Source organism: Paroedura picta, chromosome 16 (genome assembly GCF_049243985.1).
Source record: "Paroedura picta isolate Pp20150507F chromosome 16, Ppicta_v3.0, whole genome shotgun sequence".
NCBI classification, from domain to species: Eukaryota; Metazoa; Chordata; class Lepidosauria; order Squamata; family Gekkonidae; genus Paroedura; species Paroedura picta.
In genome coordinates, this window is record NC_135384.1 from 12924893 (window position 1) to 12943863 (window position 18971).

The following is an 18971-nucleotide window of genomic DNA, read 5'->3' on the forward strand; positions in this document are numbered from 1 at the left end:
AGATCATTGTCAGATAGGCACCACACTGGATGTGATAGTTCAAGTCTTTCAACCCCCTAACAAGTCAGGGCTGGAATGCCTCTGCGGCTGCACCAAAGATGCCTCTTGGGAAGAGCCCGGCTGACTTGTGCTGCTTTTCCCTGCTGCACATCCAGAGGCCCCCCTCTCTTCTGCCAGAGCTGGCTCAGCTGCAGGCTTGGTTGCTGCGGCAACTCCTGGGAAATTGGAGGTGGCAGTGGGGGCATGACAATACCCTTGGCCACAATATCCCAAATTAACATCATTGTAACTCCCAGCATCATCACGACAGCTGTTTCTGTTGTAGACTGTCAAATGCACTCCCCTTACCGCTCTGTAAAGTGGCAAAAGTCGTCTACTGAGAAGAAAATAGCTCCATGCCTCTTGGGGAAGTATCAGGTAAGAATCCGCTTTATTACCACTTTCCTGTTCTCTGTTCTGCAATAGTATGTCATGTTTTATCAGTAACTGAAAAATCTACAAATTTGAGTTGGAATTGCGGCTATGGGTATTCAGCAACCCTGTAGTGATAATTACCATAGTGAACAACTTGCATTTCCACCCTCATACCCAGAACACCCACAATTGGGTTTAAAGCAGCCCAAGCACTGTGCTTATATAATGGCCTTTCCATACAGAGTAAGGTAAGCCTAGTAGGGCTTTCCTCCAGAACTAGAATTGATTCTTCATGACCCATTATGTATGTAAAGGATATGCTGGGCCAGCGTTCATACATCAGCAGGGCAAATCCCTGCAGATGCAGCACAGCCCACTCCCAGCCCTCGCCCCCATAAAGGCCTCCAAAGCATTCCCTTTCTTAATGTGGATGCCATCGATACCCATGCCTGGCCCATGTGTACAGGGAAGAGCTGGGCCGTCTAGGCCTGGCTCCTCCCCTGCCTACGGTGTCCCAGCAGAGACAAGAAACATCCTATTCAGTTTTGCGGCATTAAGGAGCCAAACAGTGCATTTATTGACCCCCACGATGTTCGGGTAGCAATGCCAAGCTACCCCACCCTCATGCAGGGACACTCCCGTCTCCACCGGAGTGCAGCAGAACCTGTCTGCCACAGAGCTGTGCATGCACAATTCTAGGGCAGACCATGTGCACTGGGGGGATTTCATCCCTGTGCATAGACAGGAAGCAGCAGGGCATGCTGCCCCTCTGCACAAAACCACTGGTGGACCTGTGTGTGCCATGCTTAATAGGTCCATAGGTCTATGGGGTGGTCTTTAAGTTCATTTCAACTTGACCCTATTACTGAGAAATGTGATGGTTCTGAAGTTACCCAGGATATGTTCGAAGAATCTAAAACCAGCAGCTGTCAACCAAATTAGTTCTTTTTCTTCTGGATGAAACTCTATACTGTGCATATTGAGCTATGGGAACCTTCTTGCCTGATAAACCTTCATTTTAAAGTCATCAGTGGTCCTCTGCTAGAAAAAAAAATCCAATAATATCCTGTGAAGGAAATAGAATTTCTTGAGATATTTCTCCCAAAACAATATTTAAAGTTTGTTTAGGGATTTCTCTTGTTTAATGATTTCTCTTTTGAGTGCTAACCATCCCAGATAAGTTTTGTGCATATCGGAAAACAGAGTATATTTCCTCACTATTTAGACATATACCAGTGAATGTTGACAGTCATATCTAAGAGGTACCAATATTTCCCTGAATGTTTTTGCAATCACAAATGTATTTGGTTTTGACAATATTTGACTGTGAATATTGCCATAGGAATTACACGACGGGTGGAGGAGAATCTAAAATTAATTTCTTCTTGTTGCAAAGGATACCATTGTTAAGTGTGAAAACTTTAATTTCCCCATTTCAGCAACTAATGGCTTTGAACATGCCTGACTTAGGAATCCATATCTGTAGGACTGGCTTAATTTGCCCCTGAGGGGTACATATGCATTCTTTGGTATAAATTCAAGCTCCATCATTAACTCCAGTAGGATTGCAATGAAGCAAGTTTATAACTTTTTAACATTGTCATTTCTGATGGAAATAAAGTGTTCCATTGACAGCATTCTTGGGATTTATTTCAACATCCCTGAAAATGTGAGTTACCTTTCTTTTGCTTTTCTGCTGCCAAGGACACCTTTTCACTGAAAAGTAGCAAAATACCAAAAGGGAGCATGAAGGAGCTTGGAAGGGATGCAGTTACAAATGTCAAGCTGACCGATAATTACCCGGATCCTCCTTTTTCCCTTTCTTGAATATGGGGACAACATTTTCCCGCCTCCAATCATCTGGCACCTCACCTGTTCTTCAAGAAGTGTCAAAAATAATGGACAAAGGTTCAGAGATGACATCTGCAAGTTTTTTTAGTACCCTTGGATGCAGTTCATCTGGCCCAGAAGACTTTATTTCATTTAAAGAAACTAGGTGTTTGTGGACTGCTCCAACAGTGATCCAGGGCCACCATTCCCGTCTCCCGTGTTGTGTAATGTTCTTGCCACATTGATAACTATTTCCCTCACAAGAGAAGACTGAGGAGAAATAGGAATTAAACAGTTCAGCCCTCTCTTCATCATCTGTTATAATTTCACTTTCTTGTCCTCGCAGTGGTCCTATGGTGATCCTATTATTTTTCTTGCTTGTAAGAAGCCTAAAGAAGCCTTTTTTGTTATGTTTGGCATTTCTTCCTAGCCTAAGCTCATATTGAGTTTTAGCTTTTCTAACCCTCCCCCTACAATTATTGGTTGTTTATACTCATCCTTTGTAATAAGGCCTTCCTTCCATTTCCTAAAATACTCTTTTTTATTCCTCAAATCTCTTGACAACTGCTTATGGAGCCAACTTGGCTTCCTTAGGCTCCTTCCATCTTTTCTTCTCAAGGGAATTGTTTGTGATTGAGCCTTCATATTTCACTTTTAAGAAACTCCCAGCCCCCTTGGGCTCCCATCTCTTTAAGTCTTTCTGACCATGGGACTCTACACAGCAACATATCTTTAAGTCTGTGAAAATGAGCTTTCCTGAAGTACAGTCTACACATACGACGAAGTAAAGGATTTCTATTTCCCAAAATTGAAAATTCTAAAAGCACATGGTCACTGCTACTAAGTGTGCCAACTACTTCCACCTCATCTACCAGTTCTTCCCTATTGATGAGAATCAAGTCTAAAATAGTAGAGCTCCTGGTTCACCTCTCTACTTTCTCGGAAATGAAGTTGTCGGCAAGACAAGTTTTACACTTTCGTAGTTAAGCAACATGGGAGGACAATGTTGTAACTGATTCAGTTGGAACCAACCAGCTGTTTTGTTGATGAAAAGGGGGAGGGACCCTATAAACACATAAAATGACATTTATTATTTATTTATTTATTTATTTATTTATTTATTTATTTATTTATTTATTTATTTATTTATTTATTTATTCGATTTATTAACCGCCACTCCCAGGTGGCTCGTGGCAGTTTACAGAATTCCAGCTTAAAACCCATTAAAAGCCCATTAAAACCTCCATTAAAATGGACTATTTCAACATCCATAACAACAATCACAGCATCAAAAAATGGCAGAATCCACAATCCTCCCCCCTACACTTTACAAGGAGGGGAAAGGAGAGACAAGTCAGAATGATATTCGTTGCTGGCATCAGGGGGACCCCAATTGTTCTTCCTGCACTAACCCAGTCTCAACCATAGACCTGGCAGAAGAGCTCTGCTTTAATTAATCAGGAACACAACAAATGATACAGCCATGCTGAACTGCAACTCAGAGATGTATATTTAAAAAGAAATCTCGTTAATATCACACTAGCTTTTTCCTTCAGTTGTAATACGTTCTTTTCCATATTTAAGGCTTTCCCATGCAGTTTTTGTACATACATATCCCATCAGTGACGGGGTTTTTGTCAGTCAAATAGGACTCCCCCATCAGGATGCATCCCCATGTAAACTTGCACAGTGTAGAGGGGAAAAATACCCTAGCTATATTCCAGTTTGGAATGGCATTATCCAGACAATTCTAGCCACATGGATGAAACAAACAAAAAATCTGCTGATTCATAAAAGTACCTTCCCATTGTGCTAACCTGCCAATAAAAGCAACCTATATACTTAGAGCCTCTTGTGGCGCAGAGTGGTAAGGCAGCAGATATGCAGTCTGATAGCTCTGCCCATCAGGCTGGGAGTTCAATCCTAGAAGCCGGCTCAAGGTTGACTTAGCCATCCGTCCTTCAGAGGTCGGTAAAATGAGTACCCAGCTTGCTGGGGGGTAAATGGTAATGACTGGGGAAGGCACTGGCAAACCACCCTGTAATGAGTCTGCCATGAAAACGCTAGAGGGCATCACCCCAAGGGTTAGACATGACCCAGTGCTTGCACAGGGGATGCCTTTACCTTTATATCCTTTAAGCCCAAGGTAATTACATACATATCTAATGTACAGGCAATTGGTAATTCATTGATAATAGAGTAGATAGACTGGCGGTCCAGTCTGGAAGCATATTTCTCAGTTCTTCTTTTGATGCTGATGATTTGGTTACTATACTTTATTTTACTTTGTTTTGTTTTTATTTTTTTTGGCAGAAACATTGACAGACATGTTGTTTTCAAGAGTTCTGCTTTTCTCCAAGCCACATTATTCACAGTTCACTAGGGAATTAATTATGGACCCTGTCATTACATTGTCCCCATGATGAATTGTTCTTCTTGTCAAGGCCTATATGGAGTATCCAAAGTGTCTAATCAATAAGCAATCAGACTGTACAAAAGAAATCAGAATAATTCAGTTGTGCCTTGATGTGCTGTGTGTGGATAGGATTGTGATGCCTACTTTTTCTCTTTTACAGGCCAGATTTCAAGCCAGTTTATTGCAAAAAACAAAGTTTACTGAAGTCATGGATGTAGTGGTTATCTATGGTCATCATAATACATTAGGATGAGCTAGGTAAATCAATCGATGAGTATAGGCATTTCCTTTAAGATGGTAATCTCATTTGTGTTGATGTTGCTACAGATTCCTGCTGAAAGCAAGGCACAGGCATACATGTGCAGCATACATGATCCTCTCCATATTCCACATGAATATTACCAAGCAGGTGACCTCATTTTTGGTGGAATGACATCTCAGCTCTCCATTTATTTTGAAGCATTATCCTTTGCAGAGCATCCAAAGACAAGGCTGATTGGCGAACCCATGTAAGGTGTTATTTATATTTCCCATGTACGTAGCCAGACAGATTATAGCCGGTGCAAGTAGAAGATTGCCTCGTAAACTCAAATTATCACAAAGCATTTGGGGTGAGGCAGGATCCATGAAAAAGGCATGGAATTATACTCTTTGCTGTCTTCCTTGATTTGTTCTGAAAATGTGTGCGTCACTGGCCTAAAGAATATGATGCTCTCATCCTTTCAACAGAATACGTTAAAAAGATTTATTGTTATGATTCTTGTTTTAGTGCAACACTGAAGAACTACCAGCATGTCCTTGCCCTGGCATTTGCTGTGAAGGAAGTCAATGACAATCCCAAGATCTTACCCAATACCAGCCTTGGGTTTCATATCTATGACAGCTACTTCAATGCCAAGTTGACTCATCAGAACATCTTGAATTTCCTCTGCACCTTGGAAAGGATCATCCCCAATTACTGTTGTAACAACCAGAGGGATTTAATGGCTGTCATTGGAGGGCTTGATTATGAAACCTCCTTGCACATAGCCAACATGCTGAGCATATACAAAATCCCACAGGTAGGATGTTTAGATTGTGCATGAATATTTCATTATTTTTCTTTGTATTCTGTAGGACCACCTGACTTCTTATGCCCCTCACAGGGCATTCTGCTCTGTGATTTTGAACCTGTTGGAGGTTCCTAGCATGAGGGTGTTGCGCCTGGTGGAATGAGCTCCTGTGAGAGGTGAGGACCCTGATGGAAGTTTCTCAGCTCCACAGGGCTTGCAAGGTAGAGCTCTTCTACCAGGTCTTTGGTTGAGGTCAGTTCTAGTTTGAGAGCCAGTTTGGTGTAGTAGTTAGGAGTGCGGACTTCTAATCTGGCATACCAGGTTCGATTCTGCTCTCCCCCACATGCAACCACCTTTGGCTCGCCATGGCACTGATAAAACTCTTCTGACTGAGCAGTGATATCAGGGCTCGCCAACCTCACAGGGTGTCTGTTGTGGGGACAGGAAAGGGAAGGCGACTGTAAGCTGCTTTGAGCATTTTTCGGGTAGAGAAAAGCAGCATATAAGAACCAACTCTTCTTCTTCTCTTCTTTTTTTAAATCTGGCCCTACCTGCTGGTTAGCCATTTCATTGCCCCCCCCCATTGTGTCCCCCTGAAGCTCTGTTTTACCAAAAGGTATGTTGAGCCCAGGGAGGTGGAGATGGGACATTTCACTGCTAGAGAGAGTTTTTATAAGAGATCTTATCCTGTTTTGAGGGATGTTAATGAAAGGCCAACTATTGTTATCTGCCACGATCCTTCTTTGGGAGTGGCAGGATATAAATTGAAATATAAAATCAATAAAAATAAAATAGTCAACTTCAAAATTAGATAGATGTAGTTTTTCATAGGAAAAAATACAGAAACGTCCATAGTTCTTCCAAGGTACGTAGCAATGCCATTGAGTACTACTTTAGTAATAATCAGTACCACAAACCTGAGAACAGGTAATAGCTCTGTTACGATCCAGTCTTTTAAGTGCACCAGTAAGGCATCATTGAGTTAGGATTGGACTAGAAGCGTACAGTTTCAAATCTCTGCTCATCCATGAAGTCCACTGAATTAAGCCACTTGCACAGCTCCAGCATAACCTACCTAACAAGATTCTTGGGGTATATGAAGCAGAGAGTAGAAGACCCGTTTATACCATCCTGTACTCTTTGGAGGAAAGTATAGATATATGGTTAGGTAGGTGTACAAAACTTTTTCTCAAAATTAAAAAATCTAACCTACTACACTGTCTTTTAAGACAATGGAGGGAGCTCATGTAGAAAATCTACAAAAAGCGGGACCTGGGTGAGTAATGGAAAGGCATGCTGTACCAAGTTGCCAGCAGCTCCTGCTGGTCATGGTTCTAATGAATCTTTCTCTCAGAATCCAAACCAACTTGGAAAGGACCACTTCCCATCCTTTGGAAAGAAAGACAGGCTTGCTATTGCTGGGGATACCTAGAAAAAGCCAGTTAGGAAACCTGTTTCTTAAAGTTCCTTTCACCATTCGGGACAAGGCTATCCAATTAAGCCCCCTTTCTTATATAGATTTCAGTTTTTCCTGCAAACCTAGAGCTATTCTAGGGTTTGTCAAAAGATTTGGGTGGTCTAAGTCTTTGGATTGAAGCATCCACAGATGGCGCCACATTGAAAAAATAGATATATTGATAAAGTATGATTATGTTTGAATATTTACATGGACCTAAAGATCTCATAGTCAGTTGTAACATTTTTAAAATTTTTCTTAGGTTGCCTGTTGCTTCTTTACCCCATTGACAAATGAAAACAACAAGACTCCTTCCATCTACCAGATGGTCCCAAATGAAGCCAACCAGTATAAAGGGATTGCCCAACTACTTCTGCATTTCCAGTGGACATGGATTGGAATTATTGCCCTGTCTGGTGATGAAGGAGAAAAGTTTGTGCAGATCTTGACACCACTGCTGTCCCAAAGTGACATCTGTCCTGCCTTCATTCACTGGCTACCAACCTTGACTTCCACTGAAGCCATGAAAGACATTTTTTACTTATCTAGACCCAGAGAGTATTTGTCCCTTTTCCTAAACAAGATGGAAGTGAATGTATTTATCATCAAGGCAGACACATATACAATGTTTACTTTGAAATATTTTTTATATTTGGTACAAATGGAAGATACACCAGAAATGATCATGGGTAAGGTATGGATTATGACAGCAGAGTGGGATTTCTCCTCTCAGACTCTTGATAGGATTTTGGACATCAACATTTTCCATGGTGCTTTATCCTTTAACGTTAAGACCAATGAATTATTTGGGTTCCAAGATTTCATTAATATTGTAGGTTCCCATTGGCCAGAAGAAGATGACTTTATCAGGCTCTTTTGGGAGCCAGCATTTAATTGTTTATTATCACCTTCCAAACTGGACAGACAGACAAGCAGATGCACTGGAGATGAGAAGTTTGAGAGCCTCTCAGGTCCTTTTTTTGAGATGATCATGACTTCTAAGAGTTACAGCATCTACAATTCTGTCCTTGCAGTAGCACAAGCTTTGCATGCCATGTACTCAATGAGACCAAAATCCACTTTAACATTAAAGGAAGGAGACATAAAGGAGTCCTTCAGGCTACAGTCTTGGCAGGTAATATTTTGCACCCATCAATGATATAGAAACAAATATGGTTAATATAGAAACAAATCTGACCATATTCATGCAAATGATTTAAGTTTTGGAATTGGAAAAGTTCAAATTAAATTCTTATTGTGGTTTTTCACTTCTGGAATCACCTGGGCAGGACATAAAGTGCAACTGATCTGTGACAGGCAGGAACAATATCCAAAAAGAAGAATCATAGCTGTTAGTCAGGAGAAAAAACTTGTTTGTACCCAACGGCAAGCACAAGATGGGCAGAGGAATTGGCAGTGGTTGTCTTTTCTCTTCCACCTCTATGGATTGGCAGGATAGAGGGGCAAACATATTCCTTAGAATCTCAAGTGTTTAAAACAAGGCCCTTATTATAATTGTTTACATCATGAGAAGCAAGTCAAACTGGAAAAGACAATGATTCTGTGAAAATTGAAGGCAGTAGGAAAACAGGAAAACAGAACTATATTGACTCCAAGGCCTTCAGTTTGACCGTTTTTGCACTGGGAACTTCTCTGCCCCAGCTCCCATGCATGAGCACAAAACAGGGGCAGATGAGGTGCACCAAGCCAAATGCTTTCCCATGTGGGTGCAGGAAGCGGTGGAGCAACCTGCTATGACTAAAGCTCCAGCCCGCAGCCCGGCATGAAACCTCCAGTGCATAAATGGTCTTTGCAAGACCTATGCAAGGTTGTTAATGAGACAACATTTTGCAGCTCATTAATTCATAGATGTACCGTAAGGTGAAAGCAACTAGAGGACACCTAAGACAAACAACAGATACAAGTGATCATATGAAATCCACTTATAAGACACATTGACTGTTCTTCCAGTGATTAATGTTTCTGAAAGTCCTACAAATCTTTTTAATGGAAACTTTCAATTATAGTAGCTCATTTGCATAAGACTTCAGATATAAAGGCAAAAGTCAAGGATTCCATCTGCACTTTCCCCTTTTCTGAGTGCTTTGCTATAGCCTGGATTCAGTTCATGAAAGGGATGAAAAAACATCCTATCTAAAGGACCAGTGTTTGAATTTCATGAAGGATCAAACATATATCTACCAACTCTGCTTTCATCATCTAAAATGTTTGTTTGCCTCTTTCCATTTAGCTTCATCCTTTTCTGAGGAGCATCTCATTTAACAACAGCGCTGGGGATCTCATTCACTTTAATGAGGCAGGTGAACTAGAAACTGGATTTGACATTATCAACTGGGTGACTTTCCTAAATCAAAGTTTTCAAAGAGTAAAAGTTGGAGGGATTGAGCCCCAGGCTTCACCAGGCACGGAATTCACAATTAAAGAGAATTTTATCACATGGCACAGGAAATTTAATCAGGTGGGAACAATCAGCAGAAAACAAACAAAAGCAGCCATATCCACACCCACTTGCTCCCTTAAACTCAGGCTTGGAGGTTAATTGCTATCTGACTTAGTAATGCTATAGCAATCCATGGCCATTTTATTGATTATATGTAGAACAGAGACTACAATTAACTTTACATCCATTTTGGAATAGTGTTGCTCTTAATTCATAATGTATGAGATTCTGATGAGCCTCTTGTGGCGCAGAGTGGTAAGGCAGCCGTCTGACAGCTTTGCCCATAAGGCTGGGAGTTCAATCCCAGCAGCCGGCTCAAGGTTGACTCAGCCTTCCATCCTTCCGAGGTCGGTAAAATGAGTACCCAGCTTGCTGGGGGGTAAACGGTCATGACTGGGGAAGGCACTGGCAAACCACCCTGTATTGAGTCTGCCAAGAAAACGCTAGAGGGCGTCACCCCAAGGGTCAGACATGACTCGGTGCTTGCACAGGGGATACCTTTACCTTTACATTATGAGATTCTGATCACATCTCTAGGTGTCATCATTTTCAGTCAGATCTCATAAGTTAAGTAAAGGTATCCTCTGTGCAAGCACCGAGTCATGTCTGACCCTTGGGGTGACGCCCTCTAGCGTTTTCATGGCAGACTCAATACGGGGTGGTTTGCCAGTGCCTTCCCCAGTCATTACCATTTACCCCCCAGCAAGCTGGGTACTCATTTTACTGACCTTGGAAGGATGGAAGGTTGAGTCAACCTTGATCCGGCTGCTGGGATTGAACTCCCAGCCTCATGGGCAAAGCTTTCAGACTGCATGACTGCTGCCTTACCACTCTGCGCCACAGAAGGCAGCAGTCATGCAGTCTCATACATACATACATATCTTTTTATTATTATTATTATTTAATTTTTAGACCGCCCTTCTCCCAATAGGTCTCAGGGCGGTTTACAACATAAATAGTTAAAACACAATAAAATCCCCATAAAAACCCCAATTAAAAGTTACATATAACATATCACATAACATCTAGCGGCGGTGGTCACAATTCTGATCTTAGTTCAGCCTTTAATATGGTCATAGGCCAGCAAAGATCTCTATATTATATATTATGCATTATGCATTATGCATTATGCATTATGCATTATGCATTATGCATTATGCATTATGCATTATGCATTATGCATTATGCATTATATATTATATATTATATATTATATATTATATATTATTACATAAAAGAGCCAGAGCAAAATACAGCAATTACAATACTTTCTCCTTATGTGAATAGGTCCAGCCTCTTTCTGTGTGTAATGACAACTGTTATCCTGGTTACAGCCGAAAAAAGAAGGATGAGGAGCCATTTTGTTGCTATGACTGTGCTCCATGCCCAGAAGGAAAAATTTCTGAGAAGAAAGGTAGGCTCTACATATAGAGAAAGAAAGTGGGGGATACATATTTATGCAAGTTATATAAGGGTAAAGGTAAAAGGTAAAGGTATCCCCTGTGCAAGCACCGGGTCATATCTGACCCTTGGTTTGACGTCCTATAGTGTTTTCAAGGCAGACTCAATATGGGGTGGTTTGCCAATGCCTTCCCCAGTCATTACCGTTTAACCCCCAGCAAGTTATATAGACACAGTTTAAATATGCAAAGGGCAAAGCATCAGCGGCTTGAAGAATAAATAGTTTTATTCAGAAGGGAAACAACTGTGTAAAAAGAGAAGAAAGAAACTAACTGTTCTTCATTATCTGAAGGCAAACTTGGTGAAGTATGTTCAAAGTCTCCATTTGAGCCGATCAGGACCCCGGAGGAGATTATTTGGAAAATACCAGGAAGTTCCTGATCTAAATATGCTAATTACACATCTCCATCAGTGCCCATTATAGGATATTCGTCATATATGTTATTGAGTCATGCCCACTAAAGATTTTGCATAGTCCAACAAAAATAACATTATATTTTTTGGGATAAGCTTGTAACCACCTTTTTCAGTAGCTGAAAATGTTATATATAATTAATTAAGTAATGGAGTTTTGGAGGTAAATCACAAATCTTGAAATGCCAGGACAAAATCAACACCTCTTTTGTAAGCTAAGGCTAAGTCTCATAAAGAAGAATGTCCCTGTTTCCACTAACTTTACCCTCCGGACTTGGAAAAACCCGACATGAAGATGCAAGGATTTGGTACAAATGAAGATCACCTTAAAAAAAGACCTACATAGAATAATTTAACTTACAACAGCCAATGCTTACTCAGTGTACATACTAAAGCCATAAGGGTTACTACAGAATCTTGAGATATGGTGTGAAGTGTACTGTGGTGCAGATCCAATCCTCTCCCCATCATTCTGAAATGTGCAATCACAATGCATATATTCTACTGTCATTAGGTAAATCTGTTGGAGTGTAAATCTCCTACACAAGTGTATAACATAAGTTCTTCAGATTTAAATTGCAGTATCATTCCCATCCAAATAATAGAACTATTAAACTGAATGGCTGGATAAAAAGTACATTTGGGCATCTTCAGATATCAATGCAGGATACGGAAGTCTTTAAGGGGCTTCCAACATAAATGAGTAAAGATTCTCAGCAAATTTGATTTCTCTACTATCATAGGTATATATTTTAAAGTATTTTGAGGACAGACATTTTTATAGCACAGGATTCAGTATGAGACATGAATGATAACGTATTACAGTGTTTATGAGCTGATGTAGTGAAATCTTTTCTTTTTATCAGATATGGATGATTGTGTTGAATGCTCAGAAGATAAATATCCAAACAAGGACCAAGATCAATGTGTTCCTAAGGTTCTAAATTTCCTGTCCTATTGTGAGCCTTTGGGGATCACTTTGGTTTTTCTGGTTCTCTCTTTTTTTCTGATCACAGCTCTGGTGCTCGGAATCTTTCTTAAACACCGGATCACTCCCATTGTCAAAGCCAACAATCAGGATCTAACCTACTGCCTGCTTATATCCCTCATGATATGCTTCCTCTGTTCCTTGCTCTTCATTGGCCAGCCTCAGACACTGACTTGCTTTCTACGTCAAATATCTTTTGGCATCATCTTCTCAGTGGCTGTTTCTTCTGTGTTGGCAAAAACTATCACTGTGGTTCTAGCTTTCATGGCCACCAAACCGGGAAGCCAGATCAGGAAATGGGTGGGGAAACCACTGGCATGTTCAGTTGTGCTGTCTTGTTCCACTGTTCAAGTAGTTATATGTATTCTGTGGCTCTCCATCGCTCCTCCATACCCAGAGCTGGATAAAAAGTCGAGGACTGAAGAAATTATACTGGAATGTAATGAAGGTTCTGTTGCAATGTTTTGCTGTGTTCTGGGCTACATGGGTTTCTTGGCTACTGTCACCTTTATTGTAGCTTTCTTTGCTCGCAAGTTGCCCAACACATTTAATGAGGCCAAGTTCATCACTTTCAGCATGCTGGTATTTTGCAGTGTTTGGTTTTCCTTTGTACCAGCTTATCTGAGTACAAAAGGGAAACAGATGGTTGCTGTGGAGATCTTCTCTATTTTAGCCTCCAGTGCTGGATTACTTGGTTGTTTATTTTTCCCAAAACTCTATATAATTGTTTTGAGACCTGAGTTAAATAGCAAGGATCAGGTATTCATGAGAAACAAGTAAGAATTGATGCATTTAGAGTTTCCACAATCACATACAACTGGAATAATGAAAGGGAATAGAACATTGAGATATTCTCATGTCCTCAGTTGCTTTCATTACATTCCATGTTAAACTGGGTAAATGAGTGTTTTATTGTATATTAGGATTCTGTCCCTCCTGTACTTACTGTGATTGCAGGACTTTACTGTAGTTTAATATTGAGCAAACGGTTATGCTTCCAGCTAAAAGAGTTTCAGTAGTACATGAGGAAGCAACACCAGCAGCAATAATTTTATGTTTCAAGTAGTAGGAAAAACTGATTGATACCAAATGTTCTATGTCACGTTTCACCCCAACACAGAACTAGCGTGGCTTAAATCATTCTCCTCCATTTCATCCTCACAACAACACTGAAGATTTCTTGGCCAAGGTGAAATTCCAAGGAAAGCTGTTAGATCATTGTCAGATAGTCTAACCATTGCACCACACTGGAAGTGATAGTTCAGATAAGTCCTTCAACCCCCTATCTTTTGTTAAATATATTGGTTCCATTTTCTTCACTGTGCTGCCTTTCTCCTCAAAGTGACTCACTACTTTGTCTTCTTCATTTTATATCTACACATATAATCACATTACCTGGAAATACTTAATGCAAGATTGGGTAGTAATTGGGTAGTCCAAAGGATCCAGCAATGGTTTCTTCAATAGAGGGTGAACCACTGCCTCTTTCAGACAATCAAGAAAGGTCCTGGTGATCAGGGACAGATTGAGTATCTCCCAGAGCAGTTCTTCTACTTTCTCATTGGTTGTTTTCAGGAGTGATAAGGGACAAGTATCTAGGGGGCAAGTAATTAGTCTCATTGAAGCTAGCAACCTGTCGACAGATTGAAACTCCCATAGCCATTTTGAATTTGGTGACCAATCTTCCTATTTATTTGTTTGTTTGTTCATTATATTTATACTAGATATTAAGCCCGCTGTGGCCAAAATACAGCGGGCCCTAGCATGATGGGTGGGTGGAGGGATGGGGCGAAGGAAAGAGGAAAAGGAGAAAGAGAGACAGAAAGACAGAAAGAAAGGGAGGAAGATAGAGACAGAAGAAGAGGCAGAGAAACAGGTAGCCAGAAAGAGGCAGATGGAAGAGAGGGAGGAAGGGAGAAAGGGAAAAACAAAGAGAATGCTGAGAGGAAGGGAAGGAAAGGGCAAAGGGAATGCTGGGAGGAAGGAAAGGGCAAAGGGAATGCTGGGAGGAAGGGAGGAACAGAGGAAGGTAGGTGGCCTTGGGACCTTCTGCTGGGCCCAGGGGCAGGCTCGGCTGCTCCAGGGCCCGGCAGAAGGCTCGGGAAGGTGGCGTCAGGCTTTGAGGCCTACTGCCGGGCCGAGGAGCAGTCTCAGCTGTCCCAGGGCCCGGCAGAGGGCTCGGGACGGGGGCGGTGGGCTTCGCGGCCTACTGCCAGGCCTAGGAGCAGGCTCGGCTGCTCCAGGGCCCGGCAGAGGGCTCGGGACGGGGGCGGTGGGCTCCGCGGCCTACTGCCAGGCCTAGGAGCAGTCTCGGCTGCCCCAGGGCCCGGCAGAGGGCTCGGGACGGGGGCGGTGGGCTCCGCGGCCTACTGCCAGGCCTAGGAGCAGGCTCGGCTGCTCCAGGGCCCGGCAGAGGGCTCGGGACGGGGGCGTGGGCTCCGCGGCCTACTGCCAGGCCTAGGAGCAGGCTCGGCTTCTCCAGGGCCCGGCAGAGGGCTCGGGACGGGGGCGGTGGGCTCCGCGGCCTACTGCCAGGCCTAGGAGCAGGCTCGGCTTCTCCAGGGCCCGGCAGAAGGCTCGGGACGGGGGCGGTGGGCTCCGCGGCCTACTGCCAGGCCTAGGAGCAGGCTCGGCTGCTCCAGGGCCCGGCAGAAGGCTCGGGACTTCGGGAGTGGGCTTTGTGGCCTTCTGGCGGGCCCAAGGGCAGGCGAGCCTGCCCCAGGGCTCGGCAGAAGGCTCCCTGGGTGAGGGGAAGCCGGCCGGAGGACTTACCGCTGGGGAAGGCTTCTTACTCTGAGCGGCAACTCCCCGGCTGGCCCAGGCGAGTGACACTCGGAGGGCCCAATCAGGAGCCGCTTCGCGGCTCCTGATTGGGCCCTCCGAGTTTTTATCCCGGACAGGGCCCGCCCTAACTCCTCCCCACTTGCCCTTACTCCTTTATTCCTCCCGCTCCTCTGGAGCGGGGGGAGGGTTAAAGATACTGCTCTTCCCATGTGGTTCAGGATGGTTTACAGAGACCTTGCAAAATATAAAACAAGGCTCAGTAATAACAGCAGGATAACAACAGCAGTAACACTAACATTCACAATTAACTGGATCCCATAGGTTGGTCAGCTTTATTAGCACGTTCCCATTCTCTGTTCTGGAATAATATGTCAAGTTTTATCAGTATCTGAAAAAAAAGTAATGCATTTGACCTGGAATTGTGGCTATGGTTATTTAGGAACCCTGTAGTGGTAATTACCATTGTGAACAACTTGCATTTCTACCCTCATACCCAGAACATCTACAATCAGTTTTAAAGTAGCCCGAGCACTGTGCTTATATAATGACCTTTCCATACAAAGTAAGGTAAGCCTAGTAGGCCTTTCCTCCAGAATGAGAATTGATTCTTCATGACCAATTATGCACACAAGGGATAAACTGGGCCAGTGTTCATGTATCAGTGGGGCAAATACCTGCAGATACATGATGTCAACATCAGCCTGGCTCCCTCCCGGCCTGCTCCCGCTTAAGGACTTTCTCAACACGGATGCCATCAGCACCCATGCCATGCCAGGCCCATGCATACAGGGAAGAACTGGGCCATCTATGCTCAGCTCCTTCCCCGCCTATGGTGTCTCAGCAGAGATACAAAACATCCTGTTCAGTTTCATGGCATCGTGGAGCCAAATAGGGCATTTGTTGACCCCTCCCCCAATGTTGGGATAGCATTGCCACAATACCCCACCCTCGTGCAGGGACAATCCCCATTGCAGTGCAGCAGAACCTGTCTGCCACAGAGTTGTGCATGCACAACTCCAGGGTGGCCCATGTGCACCAGGGGATTTCGTCCCCTGTGCATACACAGGAAGCAGTGGGGCATGCTGGCCCACTGCATGGAACCACCCATGGACCAATGTCCATGTTTGCCTAGTGGGTAGTTTTTAAGTCCTCTTCAACTGGAACCTAGTACTGAGAAATGTGATGGTTTGAGGTTCCACAGGATATGGTTGAAGAATCTAAAATCATCCGTTATCAACCAAATTGGTTCTGTTTCCTCTGGAAGAAACTCTACCTTGTGCATATTGAGACATGGGATCCTTCTTGCCTGGTAAACCTTCATTTTAACGTTTCAAAAACCATTTGTGGTTCTCTGCTGGAAAAAGAAATCTAAAAATGTCCAGTGAAGGAAATAGAATTGCTCGAGATGTTTCTCCCAAATCAATATTTAAAGCTTGTTTAGGGATTTATCTTGTTTAGGGATTTCAATTTTGAGTCCTAACTATCCTAGATAATTTTTTTGGATATCTGAAACCAGGGTACATTTCCTCACTGTTTACAATATACCAGTGAATGTTGACAGTCATATCTAGCTGATGCCAATATTTCCCTGAATGTTTTTGCAATCACAAATGTATTTGGTTTTGACAACATTTGACTGTGAATGTTGCCATAGGAATTACTCGAGGGGTGGAGGAGAATCTAAGACTAATTTCTTCTTGGTGCAAAAGATACCATTGTTAAGTCTGAAAAGTTTAATTCCCCCATTTCTGCAACTAATGGCTTTGAACATGCCTGATTTAGGAATGCATATCTGTAGGACTGGCTTAATTTGCCCCTGAGGGGTACATATGCCTTCTTTGGTATTAGTTCAAGCTCCATCATTAACTCCAGTAGGATTTCAATGAAGCAAGTTTATAACTTCTTAATCCTTCCAATAATTGTAGCGTATCACTTAAAATGACACCTCGAAGGATACTTCTCTTTCTGAATCTGAATCTTCTTATCCTCTGATTCCTCTTAACTTTTTTCCCAAATGCTTAACACATGGAATGCTGAACAACCCCAAATTCTGCAAAACATAAAGAAGTCTAAAAGACTACAACATGGCATAGAACATATTGTGTGATCCTGCTAAATTGGAAATATTTGATTTTTTTTTCAATGTTGCAATTTCTGATGGAAAGAAATCAGGATACTAAGTGTTCCATTGACAGCATTCTTGGGATATATTTCAACATCTCTAAAAATGTGAGTTGCTTTCCTTTTGCTTTTTTGCTGCCTAGGACAGCTTTTGACTGGAAAGCAGGAAAATACAGGAAGAGAGCATGAAGGAGGAAGCTTGGCATGGATGCAGAATTTCTAGAAACTTTAGAAACCATGGGAGAAAGATGTTTAGAGAAAGACTGAAATGTATGTGATATGAATCTTGACCAGTGTTGCTGCTTTAGAAACATAAAGGGCATAATTTATGATTTAGCATAATTTGGATTAGCTGACATCGGAAACAAAAGAGTATATAGACCTTAATACACCTTGAGAGCCAGCTTGGTGTAGTGGTTAGGAGTGTGGACTTCTAATCTCCCCCACATGCAGCCAGCTGGGTTCGCCATGGCACTGATAAAGCTGTTCTGACTGAGCAGTGATATCAGGGCTCTCTCAGACCATTTATGCACGGGAGGTTTCATGCCAGGCTGCAGGCTGGAGATTTAGTCGTGGCAGGTTGCCCCACCTCTTCCTGCACCCATATGGGGGAGCATTTGACCTGGTGCACCTCATCCGCCCTCAATTTGTGCTCCTGCATGGGAACTGGGGCAGTAAAGTTCCCAGTGCATAAACGGTCTCAGTCTCACCCACCTCACAGGGTGTCTGTTGTCAGGAAAGGGAAGGCAATTGCAAGCTGCTTACAATGAATTTCATGGGTAGAAACACGTAATGATTAGGTGTTAGTGGATCAACTAAAGTTAGTGCAATCCACTAACCCCAAATCATTATGTATTTCTACCCATGAAGTTCATTCTACCCATGAAGTTCATTGTAACTCTCCTTGGGCAAAAAATCCTAACTTTAATTAAACAGTGATTGGGCTGAGATTGAGAAAGAGTTAGCGGGGTTCTAGTGGAAACCTTGATGCAATATAGTGGAAGACTTGACTCAGTATGCAATAGCAGTGAAGAATTGCCATATTGATAATTGTTGGGAAATTATCTGAAAATAAAGTGGTGAATGTTATAATGCCTCTATACATGTGCAGCTTCATTTAGAATGCTGTATATAGTTCTGCTCGCCTAATCTCCAAAAGGATATTGTGAGGTTGAAATAAAGTACAGAAGAAGGTAATCAAAGTGATTAAGTGTTTGGACCAACTTTTCTAGGAGTCAAGTCTAAATGTCTGGGACACTGACATTTAGGGACAGGGAGACATGATAGAGGTTCATAAAATTTGGGCTGATCCTGCGTTGAGCAGGGGGTTGGACTAGATGGCCTGTATGGCCCCTTCCAACTATGATTCTATGATTCTAAAATTACTCATGGGATAGAAATATTAGATAAACAGAATGTTTTCTCCCTGTCTCCTAATACTATAACTTGGAGGCATCCAGTAGAGCTGGTGAGCAATAGATTCACAGGGCATTTTTGTCATGCTACTCATTGATAACTGGCACCTTTTCCAAGGATCTTCCTGATCCCTAATTTATCTTCTTTTAGATGCTTAA

General features: G+C 42.5%; 1 pseudogene; it reads left to right on the top strand.

Moving 5' to 3' along the window:
• The first annotated feature begins 243 nt into the window (after positions 1 to 243).
• LOC143825302 (vomeronasal type-2 receptor 26-like) lies at positions 244 to 13383 on the top strand (annotated as a pseudogene).
• The last annotated feature ends 5588 nt before the right edge of the window (positions 13384 to 18971 follow it).